At 46.0% G+C, this 20571-nt stretch overlaps 1 protein-coding gene across 10 annotated transcripts in view; it reads left to right on the forward strand.

Annotated features, from left to right (window-relative positions):
- The window catches only part of TENM4 (teneurin transmembrane protein 4), a 3204727-nt gene that overhangs the window by 2466738 nt on the left and 717418 nt on the right, over positions 1-20571 (forward strand). The window lies entirely within an intron of this gene.

The following is a 20571-nucleotide window of genomic DNA, read 5'->3' on the forward strand; positions in this document are numbered from 1 at the left end:
AAAACTACCATTTATTAAGCAAGTCACTGTGTGAAGCACTTTATATGTAATATTCCATCTAATCCTTATTTCAAATCTGTAAGATAGGGTTGTGATTATCCCCATTTTCTGGATGAGGAAACTGAGACATAGAGAAGATAAGGTCACTATTCATGTGGGCTGCCATAACAAAATACCATAAATTGGGAGGCTTAAACAATAGACGTTTATTTTTCACAGTTTTAGAGGTTGGAACTGCAAGATCAAGGCGCCATCCAATTGGGTTCTTCTCCCCAGCTTGCAGATGGCCTTTCTCTCTCTCTTCCTCTTCTTATAAAACACCATCACGAGTGCCTCACCCTCACGACCTAATCTAACCCTGATTACTTTCTAAAAGCCTTGTATTCAAATACCATCACAATGGGGGTTAATTCAACAATGAATTCTGGGAAGATTCAACCATTGTGTCTATAACTATTGCATAGCTAGCAAGGGATAGAACTATAACTTAACTGTGATCAGTAGCTGGAATTTTTACTCTGAGGCATCTTGTATGATTCCTCTGTTTTGATATGAGATACCAATGAGGAAAATTCTGCTGTGTTAGAAAAGTCCTTTGGGAGACAGCCAGTGTTTGCTACAAATGCTACCTTCATGCAGGCGGGCACCATGGCAGTATTGCACATCATTTTATCCTCAGGGTGTAGCCTTATACCAGAACATGAAAGATATTCAGTATCTATTACATAAATGAACAAATGACTATTAAAAGACTAATGTCTGTGGTCAGGTACAAAAAGCTCAAGAAATGGTTTTATCCAGGTATCCTGGGAAATGGAGCCCCTTGAGTCTTATCAAAAGAAATGAGAGGATAGATATAATTAAACATCTGATTTATGCTCCATTCCTCCAGCTGCATGTTCCTCTTTTTATAGACAGGGACGTGGAGGCTGAAGGAAGCATAGGTTCTTAGGAGCTAAGCAGCAGAAAAGCGGCTTGCCAAAGGTCACACAGATATCTGGAGAGTGTGGCTGTCTGCAGTGCCCCGCTGCTAACAGTGTAGTAACAAAGTGCCAAGAGAATGAGGTCCTCCCTGGGGAGGCACCGAGCCTCTGCCTCATACCTCCTCTAGAGGGGAAAGAGCCCTGGCCCTAAAGTTAGTCAAGTGGGTCTCCAACATCTTTGAGTTCATCATGAGGAAACGTATGTCAGCCAGCCTTACAGCCTTGTCCTTAGGTCCATGACATATTAGGAGTTCTTTAAATGGTTGTTAAGAAAATGCAGAGGAAGCCACGAGGGATTGGTATAAGGTGACTCTAGAGTCTCCCTGGAGGACCAATGTAAAGGCGCCGTGGTGGTGACCTAGTGGGGTATGGGGATAAGAGGTTGAGGGTCTGCCTCGAAGCTTTATTTATATAGCAGACACACTTTTGACTTGGTCCGTATGTTTATTCATTTGGAGCTGGCACTAGTGAAGTTTATGTGGAGGCTAAAACACCACTCTTCCCCATCCCTTGATAATGCCACCTTTGATTTTGGGAGAGAACGAACAGTTTCTAAGTAAGTTGCATCCCTAGTGATGAGAAAATTGTTCTGAAAGGGGAGAGTGAAATCCAGGAGAGAGCTTGCAGGGGACGTGTGTGGTAACAGAGGCCTCTGCAAAAACAGGTGATTCGCTGGGAAGAGGAGAAAAACGCCCAACCATGAGATCAGGACTTGGAGCCTAGGAGGAAGCAGGGATCACAGGGATTTTTGACATTTGTTCAGCTAATATCGTATGGTTGCAAATCACTTTCAGATACTTCATTTTCTGTGCTCTTCACTTTAGCCTTGAGACAGTTGGGGGAAAATAATATTATGCCCATTTTACAGATGAGGAAAGTGTGATTGTCAGGGCTTAAGTGATTTTCCCAAGAAAGTTACTAGGAGAAGGAAAGTGCAGCTGATTTTTAGAATTTCAGCTTCCTCTCTCCTTTGCTTCCCAATAATGAAAGCAGGTGATTGACACTGAGAACTTGGCTTTGGGAACAGGGACATGGTAGCTCTTTTTGCAGAGATGGTGAAAACAGTAATAAATGGTAATTACTAACTACTAATAATAGTAATGAATGTGAAGCTGTTGCTTCAACCCCCACCTCCCACCCCATACACACATTTATTACTATTCCTAAGTCTACTCCTGCTGCAGCTGTAATTGAGTGCCTATGGTATGCCAGACAGCATGCTAAGCATATGTCTGCATTCATTCTCAAACACCCCTGAAGGCAGGCATTGTGATTCTCATCTTATAGATTAGGTAACCTAGGTGGAAAGGAGAAGAGACTTACCCAGACAGAGAGCACCTGTCCAGCTGACATCAAAGCTGTGTGGCTCAGACTCTTAGCACCTGAAGCAACACATGGCATTTGTTTTCATCATGCTTAATGATCATCACTGTGAGGAGGAGCATGAAACGTTCTCTGGGGGATTACACCTGCTTGCATAATGGAATGAGCTAGAATGGACTTCAGAATTTTATTTGGGAATATCTACTCTTGGCTCCTCTTAAGCTTTTCAGACTGAGACCAGGTCATCAGGACTGAGGGGATTGTCTATTTTTCTGTCAACTCCATGGAGTAATGTTATAATTACACTTTTTGTTCTTTCTGAAGAAAGACCTGAGAATCTGTATTTCAATAAGCTCCCAAATCATGATGCTGGTGGTTTTTGAACCACACTTTGAGTAGTGAGGGTCTCATCTCCAAGCTCCTCAAAGCTCAGAAAACATTCACTTGGAAGTCTTATTAAAATATGTTCCAACCAGTGTGTGCTGGGTTCTCAAATGTGGCTGTGTGATTGGAGTTACTGATAAGGCATAAAAACAGATAATTTATTAAGCACCTATTATCTGCAAGGAGCTTCCCAATAATGTATGAAGGAGGTTATAGTTTTGTATGTTTAAAGATGAGAAAACTGCGGTTCAGAGAGATAAGCTTACCTGAACTCATTTAAATAAATGGTGAAACTTGAATATGAACCCTAGTCTTTGCCCCTCTGAAGTATGTGCTTTTTCCATAGATCCAAATTATGAATATAAACTACTCCATAATTGAGAGATTAAGCCTCTTGATAGACTTGGCCATTATTTCTCTTATTATAGAGATCACATAGGAGAAATGTCTTGCAAATTGTCAGGACTCTGTTGATGTTAATTTTCATTAATAATCAAATAACATGAAATTTAATGACACTAATAGCATGAAAAAATGAGAGAAGGTAAGCATGAAAATCAGCATTTAAGCAAAGCATGACATTTGTAATAATGCCACGTACATACAGGAACAGGAAACCCAACAATAATGAATCTCCATTGAGAAAAAGCCCATGGCATTAGAGAAGAAGAAAACAGAAAAAAAATCCACCCGTGTTACTTAGCTTTTCTCCCTCCCCTTTGGGTTCAGAAAATGGAATTGAGACAACACCAAAGGGGGTGGGTAAGGAGTTTGAACAATGAAAACGCATTACCAGCATCGGCTGGGTATCTTGTTAACATTAACCTGATGCATTGCAAGTGAGCTGCAGTTAGAACAGTAATTACAGTAAACAGAATCCATTTGGAATCCTCAAGCAAATATGAGCAGGGAAGAAAGATGGGCTGAAAAAATCCATTACCCTTTGGAAGTTATGGAAGCTTTGGATGGCAGCGATTTCTACTGTGAATTGCATCTGACTAAGAAGCGACAACACGAGTGAATCTATCTCAGCTCTCAAGTGCATTTAGATGGTAAATAAGATGAATTACCTAACCGTTCCAGCCAAGTGTAGTTTCCTGAAATATTTGTCTTGGCAATTTAGGTAGAAAATTTAGGTAGGATTGGGCAGGTGGCCTGATTACTCTGCTTCCTGCCTTGCACTGCTGGTTTTTCCTGAGTAAAGTGAAACATTGTCATTCTGGAAGGGTCAAAAGGAAGGGCCAGGGTGAGGTGGGAGAAGGTAGGGAAGGATTCTGAGTCTTTCACAGTGGTCTGTGCTCTTGAGTGTTGGTTAAAGAGAAATTTTGTTCTCAAAGACTCCAGTGCCAGTCCACCTGGCCAGGTGCTTGCCGACCCCTTCTGGGGGTGTCATGTACTTGTTTCTGTAAGTTCCATAGCTCCAAACCAGCTTGGCTGGGGCAGTTTCATGGGTATGAGATCTCTTCATGGGCCTGTGTCTTTCTAATTCCTGGCTCTACCCTCAGCCCTCCTCTCTGCCCGAGTAACAAGTGCATACCCAGGTCAGACTCCCTTCTCTGACTTTCTGACCTTCCCTGGCCCACAGGGAAAAGGCATTTCTTCCCTCAGCCTTGGGTTCACTAATGCCTCATGCTCTGAACAGCCCCTCTGCCACCCACGTGAGTAATGGTTGAAAAACTCAGGAGTACTTAGCCTAGAAATTGGGAGACTCAGGCAGTATGAGTGAGTTTCCGTATACTTATTCATTTATTCAACAAATATTTATTAAATATCTACTCCATACCAGGCACTGTTCTACCTAGGTCTGGGAGTAGATGAAATGCATTTCCTCGATGTGGGATCTGGGATGCTTCATTGATAGGAGAATGCTTTAAAACAGGAAAAAAACACTGATAATCTGAAAGGGGGAAATGCTAAGAGCAGCATCTCTGTGAATGCAGCTGGGAAGTGTCTGGGATTTCCAAGACCTTGCCTGTGCTCTTTGTGCCAGCTGAAGAGATGTCCACCCTGGTACACAAAGGCTCCTGCAGATCCAGACATGAGCCAGGGGAAGCAGCCCTGCTCAACTCTGTGTTCACCCACAGGACCCCAGATGGCTGACCTGAGGCATCTTGTTGATTGGGTACCAGGACAAGAACTAATTAGCATTGGTAACAAGCTCATTCTCTTTTCAGAGAGCTCAGAGAAGAAAGTGGAGCTGGAAATAATGCTCTGGTCTCAATCTATTTTTTTCTTTGAAACTTAGCTACACTGTCCTTTCTTTAGACCATATTAAGCATTAGTATGGAGTCCTTTTTAGAAAGGTGAATCAGGGTCATTTTTATCAAACATCAGTCGAATTCCCAACATTCTACTGTCTGCTTTCTATAGGTTAACATGCTACTTTTTTAATGCTCACATGAACACTGTGAAGGAGGGATTTTTTTTGTCATATCCTTTTTTTAGGTGAGAAACTGAGACCCCAAGAGCCAAAGCTCAGGCTCTGGAGCCACAAACCTGGGTGTGTGACCCAGCTGTGACATTTCCCATTGGTGAAACCTTAGGCCAAGCCACTTCACTTTCCTGAGCCTCTGTGTTCTCATCTTTGAAACAGAATGATTTCAGATGTCTGCATCAAAGGGTGAAAAGTGATAAGGATCACTTAACCACAATGCATATGAAGCACCTGCTCCCGTGCTGGGCACAGAGCACTTAGTGGTCAGAAAACACTCTCTTCTTCCTCTTCTAGGGGCCAGTAGGAGGAAGCTCCTCATTCCTACCCCTTGTGCCCAAGTTATTCATGCTAGGGGTTGGCCACAGAGAAGACTTAGTAATGCCCAAGGTTAGCTGGATGTGCCAGTGCCTCGGAAGCCCACCACAGCTCCTGGCAGGGCCAGCAGGCCATGGAGACTCAGTCTGGCCACCACAGAAGAATGAGTCTGGTGGAACCTTATCCTCAAACAACTGCACAAACACCCACCAGAGGCCCAGTTTGGGCCAGGGACAGAAGGGAAGTATCACATTCATGCAAAGCTGCAGAGCTCCAGGGGCGCGGGTAGCGGGGAGGGAATGGTACTGGGGGCTGCTGAAGGTAATGAGCCTGGCTGGAATCTGGATAAATTCAGGCTGGCATCCTGGACCTGGAGCCAAGGCCTGGATGAGAAATTCTCAGCCTCGCCTGGATTTTGTAATCACCTAGAGAGCTTCAGAAAATATGCATGCCTGGGTCCCACTCCTAGGGACTTTGAATCAAGTGGTTTGGAGTGCAGCCTAGGCATTGGGATTTTGTAAAACTCCCCAAGTGATTCTTTGTGCAACCAGGACTGAGAACCCCTGGCCTAGTTGATTGGTTTGAAGCCCCTTGGATGTTCAGCTCCTAGACACACAAAAGACTGAAAGAGGGAGGCCACGCAGTTCCTTATTTCTCTGTGGCCCTCGCTACTCCCAGACACCATCCATTTCACCCTCTCCGCTTCCTCCTGCCCACTGGCTCTGTGGCCTTTGCTGCAAACTCCATGTTCCGCATTTTCAGAGCCTCCCTTCTCCATGGGACTTTCTCTGCTCCGTGACTTTTGTCAGCCATGTGCACTATTGCAAAGCCCTGTTCCCATCTCATCGTGATCCATCTACTCATATCTACCTTTGACAGTCACAGGCTGGCTTCTCTGGTCAGCCGTCCTCATCTCAGCCCCAGATGACCTCTCCACATCTGCATTCTGGCAGCACAGAGCTAGGACAGCCCCTGTGGTACTTGGGCCAGGCAGCCTTACACTTTCTAGTGGGTTGCAATAGCTACCTATGGGGTCTCGGTGTCCTCTGTGACTCTGGGGAAGGACCACCCACCCAGTGTGCTGCACAGCTTTGTTCACGGCCCAGAGAGGAAAAGCACAGCATTCACATTGCCCTCAGTGCTTTGTGTGCACATGCTCATTTATCCTCACTAGGGCCTCTTCTGGCAGTGGGATTCTTGTGTCCATTTTACAGATGAGGAAACTGAGGCTTAGGGTATATTTGCTGGAACTCACCCAGAGATGTCTGGACAATAAGTCCTGGACTCCAACTTTACCACACCACCCCTAAGGAAAGGTCATAGAAAGTGTGAAATAGGTTATTGTTTAGGTTATTGTTACAAATAATCTAGTTTGATGAAAAGTTCTAGTTTCCAAGGGCAGATATTCCAGTTTTTACATCCTTCACACAGGAGTTCACTGAAACTCTTGGAGAGCACAGAGAAGCCCCAATTCAGAGGTCTATTCATTCTGCGGTTGTTGGAGGCCCGACATCCACCCTGTTACCCTGCTCTCTGGTGGAAGGACCAACACCTACATGTATGATCACTGGACAGTGTGTGCAGAGTTCAAGTTCTAGCTCTGCCACATTCGTGACCTGTGCGACTTTCCTGGGGCAAGTTGCTTCACTTCCTTAGTCTTCTGTTTCCTCCTCTAGTTCCTGTTCAGCTGCACTGCAGTAAGGTTGAGAGTGATAATGCCTGTGTGGCACTCAGAATAAGCATGACACATGGAGGGCACTGGGTGAACACTGGTCCTGAGGAGCTGCAGCATGGGCATGGAGTTGCAGGGGGTCCCAGAGGAGGGCAAGGGAACCCTGCTCACGGGACTCAGTTTCCAATCGCTGCTATAACATGTTACCACAAACTGAGTACCTCATAACTACACAAATTTATTCTCTTATAGTTCCTGAGATCAGAAATTCAAACCCAGTCTCACTGGGGTAAAGGCATTGGCAGGGCCGGTTCCTTCTGGGGGATCTGAAGAGAGAATCAATTGTCTCACTTCTGTCGGCTTCTAGAGGCACCTGCATTCCGTGGTCCATGGTCCCTCCCCAACCTCACTCCAACCGCCTCCTTCATAGATCCTAGGACGAACTCTGAGCCTCTCACCAGCCTCTTATAAGCGCCCTTTTGATTACATTGGGCCCACCTGGATAACTTCCCCATCTCAAGATACTCAGTCACCTGTACACAGTCCCTTTTATCATGTAAGATAACATATTTCTAGGTTCTGGGGATTAGGACATAAACATTTTTTCGGGGGAATGGGGGAAGATCATTTTTCAGCCTACCACACAGGGGAGGGAATTCAGGGCTGATTTCCTAAGGAGGCACATTTCAGCTGGGTCTTGAAGAATGAGTAGGAGTTTGCCAGATAAATGTGCAGGAATGGGCCTTTCAAACATAGCAAGGGCAACAAAGCATGGAAGGAAAGCCTGCCATGGGTAGCGAAAGGTGAGGAGTTCATGGCAGTGGGAAAAAGTAGATATGAGGGAAGGAATGATGGGTGGGAAGGCCTTTTATGCTGTGACCCTAGAAGCAAACATATGCTATGGCAGCAGCTGCTGGAGTCCTCTCTGCAGTATGACGTCCCATGCAGGGAATCCTGACATTCCACCCTGGCCCAGTCTGGCCAGCCTCAAGGGTATCATGTTCCAGCTGGTGGTATGTATGTCTGGCCATCAAGAGCTGGTGGTCCCTGGGGCTGTCATATTTGTCTCCACTTTATTGTCTTCTCTGCCAGCCCCTAAGCTCTAACAGAAGAGCCCTCCAGACTCCCCTTGACCCCACCTCCCTGGGCTGGGCTCCCAAGCCACAGAACCTAGAGGATCAACTCCAGTGATGGAGGACAAGACCCAGTGCCCCTTTATTGGAAGCCATTTTCCTTCTCAATATCTTGAGGAGAGGTGGATCGGCAAAGTGACATTTCCACTGAAATAATTTTTCAATTTCTTATAATAGGACATAAAAGTCGGCCCTGGGAAATTGATTCTGTTCGAAGCTCCCTTTGTAGGACACTTTATCTTCCATTGCGGCCTCTGTATTTCAGCAATTTCTAAAGCTCGAGGAAGTCTCATTTTTTTTTTTTTTTTTTTTTTTTTTGCCACCACCCTGGCAGAAGGCTTTTGTAGCTCAGCTGAATGGCTCTGCTGACCTGTCACTTCCTCACGTGGCTGCCTGTGGCCCCCACCCGTACCTGGTCGGCCCACTGCACATCCCCCACCCAACCACAGGGAGCAGCTTGGCAGCTTCCCACGTTGTCCCCTCTGTGCCCCCAACAGGGGCTGATTGATTCTCATTCTTTAGTCTTTCTCTTTCATCCCTCCTCCTCTCTTTCCCCTTCCTCCCTTTTCTTCTCCTTCTCTTTTGATATTGCCTTTTTCCCATTTTTTCCCCTCTCTTGCTCCCTCATGCCTCTTTCTTCTCTCCCTGTGGCTCTTGCCCTAGGATTATAGCTCTCACTTAACACCCATGGGACCCAGCAAGTTACTCAGTCTCTCTGGGCCTCAGCTTCTTCACCTGTAAAATGGGTATGATAAGGCACATCTCACTGGGTTGATGAGGATTCCATAGTAACAGCAGGGAGAGAGGGATATGGACAGGGTCAGGGCCTCTGACCTTGGCTGTGACTCATGAAAGGGAGAAGGATGCAGTGCTTCGACCAAACTGTAAATGTGATTCTTTTCAAAGACACAGCAGTGTGCAGTTTACCAGGCCTTTCCTGACCCATTTCCAAGTTTGATCTGCACAACAACACTCTGTTGGTGATAGAGCATGCATCCTAGCTGGCTCTGTAGATGAAGACCTAGCTCACAGAATGGGAGTGATTTGTCTGGTGCTGGCCCACTGGCAAGTGGGCACTTGAGTCATCTGCCCATTGAGCCTGCTGTCCTTTTCTCCCTGGTTCATGGAATGGAACAGCAGAGGGCAGCCCCATCCAACTCTCCCCTGCTTGGCCTGCTGCTTTCCTGACCCTGGAGTTGGAGTATAGGGAAAACCATTCTGCTGGGTCTTCCTGGCACTCAGAGCTTCAGCCTTGTGACTATGTTGTGTTTGAGGTTTGAGGGGGGGTTGCCAGCATACCTCCATCATCTCCCGCTTCAAGGCTCAGCCTTTGGGTCTTTAACCCCGAAGTCAACTGAGTCCATCTCCAGAGTTGACATAACTTGCATGTTGATCTTGAGTCAAAGCCCATTTGGATGCCCTGAGCAGACATTGCTCTTCACTGGATGGTAGCATTCTCCTCCAGAGTTAAGGTAACTGAGGCTCCACAAGTGTTACTTGTCCAAGGTTACCCTGGGACTTTGAACCCAGGTCCAGCCAAAGACTTCAGGCCTTTTGGCCTCAGGAACATCAAGCAACTGGTTCAAGGTCACCCAGAAAATTTGAAATTCTTGTCTCCCTAGGCTCTATTCCAGAACATTTTTCATTTCTTACTCTATTTATGATAGTTTAGGCAGCTTCTGGGAGACCCTTATGCTTAGAGCCAGGGCCAAGGGGAAAGAAGTTATGATTACCGTAAAGGCAACTTCCTGCCTGCTCTGGCTGCCCAGGGTCCCTTAGGCCATTTGGGCAAGGGCAGAGGTCACCTGCAGGTGCTGAGGAGGGAATCCCAACATCTGCTGTCTGGGTAGCCGTCAGGGCCATCCCATTCTAGGGATTAGATGGTCCGCTTACTTCCCAGTGCTGAACGGAACTTGAACCCAAGCTGACAGCAGCTGCTTTTCAGAAGCAATTCCCAAGGAAGAAGGGAGTGAAAATTTGCCCCACAAGGATCTGGAATCTCAAATATAGCAGCTCTTCTTGTTGTCTAGGTGAGGACATGCAACCCTCCTGGTTTTCACTGTGGTAGGAACATCCTGGGACTGATTAATCGATTCAGTCATTCATTTGACAAACATGTTTAAGCATCTGTTCTGGGGCAAGCCCAGTTCTGGCCTGTGGGGTTGGTCCACAAGCTGGCACGGTCCTGCCTTCACAGCACTCACATTCTAGGGACAGAGACAGTTAAGAAGCAAGTCATCCCAAATACAGCTTGCCCAGGACCCTCTCTTCCTCTGAGACTTGGTGGACAGTCATAGTTTCTCAAAGTCTCAAAAGCAGTGAGGGGCCATGGAAGGAGGACCCTGATGTGGCTGTGAGATGCCAGCAAGTCTCGGCCCCACCCCAACTGCAGGTTCCTTGTCTGCAGAATGCGGATAGTGACACCCACTTTACCCCTGTCCTTGGCAAGGCCTTAGATGGCATGGGACAGAAACCCACTCCGCCAAGGATGGTAGTGATAAGGTCACAGGGGTCTTTTTGAGAGTTCAAAGGTGAGAACTCCAATACGGCATGGCCCCACCAAAACCAAAAATGGGAAGTTGCCAGAAACTAGGGTGTCCATGTGGCTCTGCTTCCCCAGTTTCCCCACTTCCTTTGCTTTCTTATAGGTTATGGTCCACAGAGTTTTACCTTACAAAGGCCCATCATACCCACCCTGGCCTTCTCAATAACCTACAACTTATTAACCCTTTCTGGCTGTAATCCCCTCTGATAACTACCCCAATTCCAACATCAAATCCTCAGAAGAACCTGTTCCCCAATTCCAACTTCAGATCCTCAAAGGAAGAACCTAATTGAGACAAACCACAGGTTACTGGACAGCCAAGGGTTGGACCTTTCATGGGACAAGTACCCACTTCTGACTTAATCAGCTGGGATCATAGTGAGGCATGATCACATGGTACACAACATGGCTGGGCTGTGGGTGGAACAGTTTCCCTTACAGGATAATGTTATGATTCAGCTGCAATCAAACATCTGCCCCTCCCAGCCTGACCAATGGAATGGGTTTTTTTTAAAAAGCCTCTGGCAGGCTGATTCCTTGTATATCGTGAGGTTTTACTGAGTGTTTGCTGTTTACAGAAGGCTTTGGTCAATTGTAAGGTACTATGTAGATTCAAGCTGCGAGAATCACGGACAAAACTTAAATTTTTCAAAGGCTAGCTTTGCTGGCTTTAGGCCAGCTGTTTTAATCAGGAACAGTTAGCTTGGTAACCTTGTTCCCTCAGTTATTGCATTTCCCTGGGGCCTGGGGAGACTGTGCCTTGAATGTGGATTTCTCAAAATGGCTCCATGCTGTGCCCCTGAGTGGGGCTAGGTCTCAGCCTTGGAAATTAGTTTGTCTCATCCTGCATGGCACAATTCAGTAAATGTTGCTGTGCACACTGTTTAATCCCAGCAATTGGGGGCTTCCTGGGCCACTGGCCAGCAGGAATGACAGACAGCTAGCAGGATGCCTCTGGCTTCTAATGGTTCTAGAAAAAGGGCAGAAGGGTAGAGAAACTCAAATATGTTACATCCTTTGGGGCCTGGGTCTTTACATACCGTAATCATTGTATGTTCATAGCAATATTTTCAAAGGGGTATTGTAATTCCCATTTTACAGATGGAAGTAACGAGGCTTACAGAGATTAAGTAATTTGCTCAAAGTGGTAGAAAGCAAATGGGAGCCCAGTCCTGGCTCTCTAGGTTCCTTATTGCATTGTAGTAATAGCTTATAAGCACATAACAAGCCCATTCTTTCTGAACACATATTGTGTGCTGACTATTGCATAGTCTGTTATACTTTTTATGACAGACTCTTTTTCCTCTATCATCTAATGCCTAGAGAAGTAAGTAGGCAAGCTGGCTCTTGTTATTCCCATGTAACAGATCAGAAGCTAGAGGCCTGGAGGAGGATAGGGATTTGCCCAAAGCGATGCAGCTAGTTAGTGGCAGAGCACAGTGTGGAACTGGATGCCTGATGACGTGACTGGGGCTCTGTGGACCTAACCGTATCTCCTTCCCACCTCAAGATACTCTTCCATGTAGGAGGGGGGATAATATTCAAAGATTAAAAATTCCATTTGTTTTTTCCCCATTTAGTTCAGCTCTAGCTGACTTCATGGCATAATTGTTAGGCCTGGATTCAAGTCCAGGCCTGCCACCAACTCACAGGGTGATCACCCTGAGCTTTAGCCTCCTCATCTATAAACAGTGAAAACCCCCCATGAAGGCATCTAGCATTCCGCTCAGAGAGCTTAGACAGGGAATCGGCAAAGAAAGCTTCTTAGAGGAAGTAGTCCCCAGATGGCCCACTTGAAAGGGAACCAGTAGCCTGCTGTCTGTAAGCCCTCATCCCATAATAGTCTGGTGATTCCTAGTTACCCTTTCAGACCCCTAGACAACCTCTCTATATGTTTCAGGTAGAATTAGTCACTGCAACCCCTGAACTCCTATAACTCAGTCAGGGGAGTTGGCAGTCTCTCTGTGCAAAACATTTTCCCAGACCGTGTCTCCTCTAGGCTTCTCCTGAGCCAAGATGCACATAGGCCTTATGTAAAAGACTGAGGTGGAGCAGACCTCATGAATTAAGTCTGTTCCTTTCTGTTCTCAGTACTTATACAGTCACTCCCCTACATCAGAGGTGCTCCGGTGTCTTCTGAGAAGGAACTGCAGTCTTCAATCCTGACTTCACACTTTGCCTTTCCTCCTAGGCTGAATAGGAAATTGATGCAAGAAAATTGATACACATGTACTGATAGCTGGTTTGGGCAGGTTGAGAAGATGCAGCCATTTCTTAGTTTATGTCTTCTCCGCAATGCTAATCAACCTGCCTTGTAGCAAACTAGCTGTTTCCTAGCAACGCCAAGTGATGTAGCAGGATGGCATCTATTTTGAATCCTCCTGAAGTAACCTGTTGGCTCTCTGTGGGCATGGCAGCTATTGCCTTGAGATCGTGTTGCCTTGCCGAGGGAAGGAGGCTTTCTCCAGTCATGGTGGCAGGAGACCTGGCAGGTTCTGCCGCAGAACCGGCTTGAACCACATCAACCTGGAACTACGCCATACACTCGCATTTCTGGAAAAGAATCAGGCCCAGTGCTTGTCCTCTGGAAGCTCACACTCTAAAAGGAAATACGATTGTACCATATCCTGTGATAAGTGTTATTATCAAGCCAAGAACAAAATCAAGCCTGGGGTTTTCAGGAATAGCTTTCAGAGGAGTTGTAAGTTGAAGTAGGCTTGGAATGAAAATAAGTTTTGTAGGTGGCAAAAGGAGAATAACCCATTTGTTGGAGGGCACAGTATGATGCCACACCCCAAAGGCATGAAAGAAATCATGGGAAGTTGGTGACATCCCTGACTAATCTGAACCTCTTTCCCTTGGGTGTTATTCAGATTAGGAGTTCTGTTACAGAATAAGAAATTCAGGCTTAAAGTTAAAGAGATCTCTTTATGACAGGCTTTCTCAGTCATAAGAAACATGCTAATGTTCATTGCGATTTTTCAAGATCATAACATTGTTGGCAGTGTTTCCTAGACTTGCTGATGTCTCAGGACTCTTAAACTGTCTTTTAGGAGTAGGGTTTCTTTGAACGTATCTTGCAACATGCTAAGCTACAGACTAGGGTCGTTTCCTGGGGATGGTTGGGGATAGGCAAGGGATGCCCCTCTAGGCTATGAGAAGCCTCTAGCAGCATGAGGTGAGAATGGGAATTTAACCTGACAGTGCTGGGCAGCCATGGAAAGGTTTTTGCAGGACTCTGTGTTAGAAAGTGCTCAGGGAATAGAGAAAGGGTGGGTCATGGAGGGGAGCCTGCAGACTGAAATTCTAGGTTGAAGGCCACTGTGATATGTGCTCTGTGGTATCTCTTGCTGTGGATGTATAGGCATCTCCTAGCACCTGGCCTAGGTCAGGACACTCACCTCAATCCAAGACAGTCACATTCAGAGACATTGTTGAGGATCTGCAGATGGACCCACACTGAGGTCCAGCTGAGTCCTGCCAGGCTGTATGTGACCCTAAGGCATTCACCTCCTCAGCAGCACTTCTCTACTTGGAAGGCAGCTGGGACCTACTCTTTGACTCTGTTGCTTGTTTTTGTTAGGGCTCTCATTCCATTGACTTACTCCCACAAGCCCAGTTAGGGAGTCAATGATGTTTGCTGTGTTCGTGCTGCTGTGCTCGTGAACTACAGATGACTCAGACGAGTCATTCCGTGTGCTAGAAAAGGCAGAATGTGTTGTCAGGTTATTAGATCAAAGACAACAGTCCAGAGCAATAGTCCTGTTCAAGAGAGAGAAAATTGAACAGGTATGAATGTAAAACCCATTGGGGAAAGAACAGGCTCTAGAGCCACATAGCCATGAGCTCACATCCCAGCTCCATGGCTTACTGGCTGGGTGATCTTAGACAAGTCACTTCACCTCTTTCAGTCTTACTTTTTAATTGGTGGAAAACGCAAATAGTAATACAAAATGTAAGATGTTGATAAAATCTTTACTACATACAATTGGCTTAATAGATATTAGGTGTAGTTTCATTTTTCTTAGGTCTTCAAACCCAATAGCTCAAGACCAGACATGGTTTAGTAGCAGCAGCTGTGAAAACAATTTTTATGGTTTTGGTTGAAAACTTGCTTGTGGGAAGGCAGCCAGAAGAGCTGATATGTGCATAGGCTCTGTCAGTGAAAGGAGAGAGCCGTAAGTTAGGGATGGGTCACTCCTAGCCATGTGCCTGTCTGGGCTCTGTTCAAAGATCACTTTCCATTCTGGATAATAGGAATGTTGACACGTGTTCATTCAAACAAGCTGGGAAACAGGAATGGTCTAGAAACTGACCACATAAAGATTGAATGAAAGAGCCTAGGTAGGTATTTTTGCCTAAAAAAGAAGATGATGGGAAGTAGCATGGTACAGAGGAAAGTCGTATCTATATTTCAGGGTCCAGAGCAGTGTCTGGCATATAGTAGGTTCTCAGTGAAGGTTTGTTGGATGGATGGATGGATGGATGGGCAGGCCATGAAATCTGACAGATCTTGTTTTGAATGTTGTATCTATAATTCAGTGTTCAGAGCAGTGTCTGGCACATAGTAGATTCTCAGTGAATGTTTGTTTGTTTGTTGAATGGATGGATGGATGGATGGATGGATGGATGGATGGATGGATAGATGGATAAATGAATGACTAGGCCATGAAATCTGACAGATCTTGTTTTCAATGTTGTACTGTATTTCAGTGTCCTGAGCAGTGTCTGGCACATAGTAGGTTCTCAGTAAATGTTTGTTGGATGTATGTATGGATGGATGGCTGGATAGGTAGATGAATAGATGCATGGATGAATGGGCAGACCATGAAATTTGACAGACCTTGTTCTGAATGCTCTCCTTATCATATGCTATCTTTTACTTTGGGGATGATACTTAGTCTCCCTGAACATCATTGCAAATGGGGATAGGGAAGGCTACTGTGTTGTGCTCTTCTAAGGATTCAGCGTAAAAAAAGTATGGTAAGTGCTCAACACTGAACTTCCTGCCCTGGAGGTGTTCAGTGTAATTTCTACCTTGTTTCCCTGCTGTATTTACTGTTGATGGTTGGCAAAGCCTGTCATGTAGAAAGGAAATTGGATATACCGCCAGAGTTTCAGAGTGAGACAGGCAGGTTGAAGTTTGGGTGATTTTCTAAAGACTAGAATTATTTAAAAATGATTCACATTGCTATCATAAGAGTGAGGTCCCTGGCACTGGAGGAGGTGAGCAAGCAGAAGTTGTGAGCTGCTTAGCTAGGACAATGTAAAGGTGAAGACAGTATATTCAAGATCCTTCATATTCAATAATTTATAATGATCACTTATGGAAAGATATATAGTCTACTGAAGCTCTTAGTCTCAGTTTATTTATCTGTGAAATGGGGGAACAACAACATTGGATATCCAAACAAAATGAGGCGATGGGTGAGAAGGGAAGAGTGCTTATGAATTGTGAGGCTGCAAAGAGCGTAGGTTGCAAACTGCTACCCCACGACCACACTTTGCCCCTGGATGGACTTCGGTGGGCCGACATAAGGTTGGCCTTAATTTTTTTAAAGAGATTTCATGTGAAAGTTCAAAAGTTGTTCAACTTACTTACAAAAAAGGATGACTGGGCCCTCATTTTAACCTGGCAACATGGAGCTGAGACTGAGAACAGACCTGCCCTCCGGCCTCTGAAGCCATTTGGTTTATGGCCTTAGTCTTTCATGCTAAATTCTAGGATACTAGCCTTACATTCTGGCCTGTAATCTGGAAATAGACCACTCCTACACTGCAGGACTGAAATGGCAGCCTGGATGACAGCTGAAGGTTTGGCTTCTGGCATTGGGCTACCTTGACTCGTGTCCCCACTCTGCTGCTTTCTAGCTGGTAAGCTTCTTCGCCTTTCTGGTTTCAGTTTACTCTGCTATAAAATGGGGATAATAATAAAAACTACTTTACAGGTTGTGTGAGGATCAGAGTTGTGCCTGGCATTGAATACATGCTCTGTGGACAGCATCTATTATTATTAAAGCAAAACATCCTTTTGTAATGCAAATCACTGTCTCCTCTGGCTGATTGGATTTGTGCTGCAGTGCACCTGAGCACCAAAACCTGACAGGTTTTGACAACTGTGATTTCAGAACAAGTGTCCTTTCTGCATGAGTAGCAGAGGCTGCTGGAACTGGAGCCATTACATGGCAAAGTGAGGATTCTGTCTGGAGCCCCCACCTGAGCAGGGAGGCTAGCAGACTGAGCTCTCAGCCCCTGCAAGGCTCCCCTGCCCAGGGTTGTAGGCAGCACTGTGATTTACCAGGGCAATTAGGTTCTGTTTGGCATCTGACAATTTATAGCCTTCCCAGGGCGAGAGGGAGCTAATGTGTCACTTACATTTGTATAACATTTAGAAATGAGTTGAGGGGATGCTTTCCCTCCTGCTCTTTGTTTTCCTTCCGCATTCTCCTTACACTGTGTCCAGTAAATTTGGGGAGCAAGGGCATGCCCCTCCATAGAGTGGAAAGGCATGATCACTATGGTTGACACCCCACCTGTTCTCCTAATGTACCTTGTGAGCACCACCCAGGCCTCCCTCAGCCCACTGAGATGAGGACTCTGTTGTGCCTTTATTTTACAGATAAGGCAATAACAGAGGGGCACATTGCTTATATGAGCTGTTAGCTGAAGAGCACCCAGCTTATGAGTAGTAGGAGTAGAGTCTAAACTCAGGACTCTTATTCCAAGGCCTGGGCTCCTCCATCCCTATCAGTCTGGGAAAAATGTTAGCTGTGCAGAGTGGTAATAAAAAAAAGTCTACTTATCAGTCAGGGACAGGCCAGCCCATCTCCACCAGGGGAACACACTCGCCATTATGCTGAGCACGACCAGAGCTTTTCCCAGCAAGGCAGCCATGCCTCCGTCCCTACACGTTCTCTGACTCTGAATCATGCATCCTAAAGAGGGCAAGCAAAGCCTCTTCTGCCCTGAGGAAAGACCTCTCTTTCCCTCCTTCCTGTCCAGGAGAGGGAAATGTCTGGTTTCCAATTCTTGCCTGAGTTTCACTTTATTCATGTTATTTAATCTGCAGATCTTGGCAAGGCAGGGATGACTGACATATCCTCATGACCCCATGTGGCTCTGTTGCTCCTGGTAAGAAAGCAGAAACTGGCCAGCCCTTGGCCTTGTCTAGGGTGGCCCCAGGTGCTGAGAATGTCATCTGACACTTAGGGCTGTTTGAATCTCAGCTCTGCTGCACATTAGCTGAATGAGTTAGGGCACATTGCTTAATGGCTCCAAACTTTCTTTCTTCATCTGCCAAGAGGGACAGCAAAACTTCACAGGATTGATTTGAGGATCCTGAAGCCATGCCTGTGGACCACATAGCTCTCGACTCTGCTGGCTGTTGTATTATTTTCCGTTTGATTCTCACAGTGACCCTTGGAGGGTGTTAATGTTATCATTCCCTTTTGCAGATGAGGAAACTGAGGTCACTCATTTGTTCTTGCATTTGCCCTTTCTTAAGTTCTATCTGTGTACCAGGCTGACTGCTGGGTAAGGAAACAGGGAGGGCTAAGGCCTGTGATCAGCTCTCAGGGAGCCCAAAGCCTGGTGGGTGTGCTTTCCCCATAGCCCCTGCCTTTCAGGAGTCCAGAAGCCAGGGAATGAGCAGAGGCCAGTGATTCAGGAAGCGGCTTCTCTGTGCTTCACATCACTCAAGTACTGGTCCTAGGAGTCACCGTCAATTCCTCCATTTTCCTCACCCCCATGGCCAGTCCATTAGCAAGCCCCATCAAGTCTACCCCTAAACCTAGCTGTGCACTAGAACTGACAGCTCACACCAGCATCAAGAGTTTGTAGACCATTCTTCCCAGTTCTGCTTTCAGTGATGCCACATTGCTAGCTTAAAGTCGGCCACGGTAAGAGTGTTTAAACCATGGAAACAGGCAAACAGGGCTTTCCCCCTAGAGAGCCAGTTATTAAGGCTTTACCAACACACCATAGCCTGGATCTCTCCGCTGCTCTTTTTAGTACGTGCCACTTTCCCCTCTTACTCAGCAGGTTCTGCTCAGCCTCCCTGCTCGCCTTTCTGTGATCCTTCCCTACCAGGCAGCTGGAGAGATCTTTCACAAATGTAAATCAGCTGCTGTCATTCCCTTCTTTAAAACCTTCCCGTGGCTTCCCAGAACACTCAGAATAAAAACCAAACTCCTTGCTGAAGCCTGCACAGCCTACTCTACCTGCCCTGCCAACTTCTGATCTCATCTTCCCTTCTCTGCTAACCCAGCCTCTGATGCATTGGCCTTCTTCCTATTCCTGGAAAAAGCCAACACCTTTCTTCCTCAGGGCTTTGCACTTCTCCTGTTGGGACTGCTCTGCCCCAGCTCTTTGCATGGCTACTTCCTCCAGTTATCTGGGTCCTTGACCAAGTACCACCTTCTCAGAGAAGTCACCTTGACTGTCACCCCAGCATAGACAGGTCCTCCTGTCTACCTACCTCTGCTGCTGCCCAAAGCCACTTTCTATCATAGCTCCTCATGTCTTTTGTGTTTGCTGCTTGATTTTCCATCTCCTCACCAAAACAAAAGCTCTATATTGCCAATAACTGATGTTGGGATGTTGGACGTGCTTAGCAAATCTTTGATGAATGAATGAAAGTCTGACTTTCCAAGAGAAGATGTTCCCAGAGAAGGTCTCTCTCATCACTGCTGAGTCTTGGTCTCTTTGAATCCTTAAAGAACCCAGCTCTGCTCGGAAGAACTTCTTCTGTTCCTACCCTCATGCCAATTGTGGAGGTAGCACCAGATTTGGAGATGATGGGGCAGAAATCTGCATGCTATGAGGGAAAAGGAAAAAATATATTGAGGAGAAAACAAAAATGCTCATCTAGTGAAGGCTGCCACTTGCCCAGGATTCTCCATGACTTTCGACAGCTTAGCTCCTTCTGAGCAGTGTCTAAGAGGTCAGTGCCTTGTCAGATGTTTCACTGGGCCAGGTGAGTTGGATTGGTTCTCTGCCAGTTGGAAGAGCACTTTGGGGGCTCTTGGGGGACAGTGGCTTTTCCTATGGGAACCTTTTATATTGTTCCCAAAGAGTCTCTAGAGTCAGCCCAGCCTTGGCCTATATCAGCTCTGAAATACTGGATAAGTCCCTGAGCCCCTAGGAACCTCAGCGTCTTCTTCTGTGCAAAGGGGCTACATTACGTGTGTGTGTGTGTGTGTGTGTGTGTGTGTGTATGCTCAACATTAGGCACATACATAGTAGGTGTTCAGTAAACGTTATATTTCTCCCTCAATTCTCCAACTGTAGTCCAGCACAGGAGTGGGCATGTTGTAGAAGATGATCCCCTCATCTACCACATTGTTTATAGACTCCTTCCCACACTCTCTCTGTGTCTGTCCTTCCCCCAGTCCCCATGCCACCACCAGCTCTGTCCAGGCATATGGAACTGGATTCTGTGGCAGCTACAGGGCACAGTTGTAGGGTTTGCTATCGCAGGAACAAGAAGCCACTCTTTTTCCATTGGTTTCCTTACTAGGTCTGGTTTGGGGCAAAGGGTACAGGACTTGGAGGTTAAAAAAAGAAGTCTTTTTCCAATTCTGACTCTGCTTTTTCTAGATAGAAGTGATTTGGGGCAACATCTACAAGTCACTAAGACTCGGTTTTCTTAGGTGTAAAATGGGAATGTTAATGAAACTTAAGTCACTGTGTTACATAATTCACTATGAACTTTAAGACTGACTTAAATTCAATGAGCTAATAACTATGAATGCCTTCTATAGAGAACATCTGTTGCGATGATG

Source organism: Callithrix jacchus, chromosome 10 (assembly GCF_049354715.1).
Source record: "Callithrix jacchus isolate 240 chromosome 10, calJac240_pri, whole genome shotgun sequence".
NCBI lineage: Eukaryota > Metazoa > Chordata > Mammalia > Primates > Cebidae > Callithrix > Callithrix jacchus.